At 37.3% G+C, this 1,541-nt stretch overlaps 1 non-coding gene across 1 annotated transcript; it reads left to right on the top strand.

Annotated features, from left to right (window-relative positions):
• The first annotated feature begins 932 nt into the window (after positions 1 to 932).
• Positions 933 to 1,039, top strand: LOC114890081. The gene has a single exon (XR_003792219.1). It is a non-coding gene; the product is annotated as a U6 spliceosomal RNA (small nuclear RNA).
• Positions 1,040 to 1,541: the final 502 nt, after the last annotated feature.

Raw genomic sequence — 1,541 nt, forward strand, 5'->3', positions numbered from 1 at the left:
CTTGATTTTGGTCATTGAAATTTGAAGAGGAAAGCGTACTTTATTCTAGACTTTCAAATAAGTCAGCCCCAATATCCGACATAGCATGTTCTGACCCTTTCTTTCCTGTTTCTATGGCAAAATTGTCTTTTCTTTTTCTTAATATAATTTAGTATGATAAATTATATTTACTTTTCATGACAGTCTGTGGATTAAGATATTTTCCTGTTGCATTCTATTTGTATTTCCATTAGAACCTGTTTAATTTTTAGTTAGTCAATTCCCCGTTATTTATTTATTTTACCTTTTGTAATTTTTTCTCTGTCCTCATTTTCTTAAGATAAACACTTTGGTAATTCTCTGGCCGTCCAGTGGTTAGGACTCCACGCTTCCAATGCAGTGGGCCCGGGTCAGATCCCTGTTTGGGGAGCTAAGATCCCGCATGCCGTGTGGTGTGGTCAAAAACAAAACCAAACAACAACAACAAAAAACCCAGAACACTTTGGATAATTTTTTTGTTTTTTGCTTGTTTATAACGTGTCCATTTAGACTAAGGAATCTCCCCTGAAGTCAGATTTTGTCCTGCTCCTAGGTTTTGACCCAAAATGGTTTATCTGTTTTTTCTTCTTTATGATTTCCATTTGAATTTCATTTCTGATTTAAGGAATTTGATTTCAGCGATTTGTGCCAGTGTATTTCACATTTTAAAAAATACTTGGTGCTTGCGGGTTTCCCTGGTGGCGCAGTGGTTGAGAGTCCACCTGCCGATGCAACGGACACGGGTTCGTGCCCCGGTCTGGGAAAATCCCACATGCCGCGTAGCGGCTGGGCCCGTGAGCCGTGGCCGCTGAGCCTGCGCGTCCGGAGCCTGTGCTCTGCAATGGGAGAAGCCACAACAGTGAGAGGCCCGCGTACCGCAAAAAAACAAAAAACAAAAAACCCCAAAACACTTAGTGCTTGCCTCAGCAGCACATATACTAAAATTGGAACGATACAGAGAAGATTAGCATGGCCCCTGCACAAGGATGCCACGCAAATTCGTGAAGTGTTCCATATTTTTATACAATGGAGAGGATTCAAAAATGACTTACATTTTGTGCATAGAGCAAAATAACTGCTTTTGTAGATGGTTTCTAAATCCTATATAAAAAGTATAGTCTTGACATAACACGGTGCAATGTTAATTGGTTTAGAAGCCATGAATCAGAATAAAAAAGAAAGCTGATTTTTTATGAATCAGAGATTAAAAAGCAGTAAAAAAAATCCTTAATGTTATTAAGAAATGTAAAAAAGTAGTTATATTTAATTTTGTTAAAATGGACAAAGGGGAACTCTAGATTGTAAAATATCTTGAATTTTCTTTGAGAGCTATTACCTGAATACCTTTTCCAAGTGTTTTCTGGTATATAATATAAGGTCTCTAAATATGGAATGTGCATTTATTAAATATAATATGTTAAGTAGTTGAGGGGGAAAAATCAGAAATTTCTCTATGGCAAGATAGTCGAGCTAAGTCAGAATTGAAACACACATAATATTCCTCCACATGTCCCCATTTGAAG

Source organism: Monodon monoceros, unplaced genomic scaffold (assembly GCF_005190385.1).
Source record: "Monodon monoceros isolate NGI ecotype Baffin Bay Population unplaced genomic scaffold, NGI_Narwhal_1 Super_Scaffold_10, whole genome shotgun sequence".
Classification (NCBI taxonomy): Eukaryota; Metazoa; Chordata; class Mammalia; order Artiodactyla; family Monodontidae; genus Monodon; species Monodon monoceros.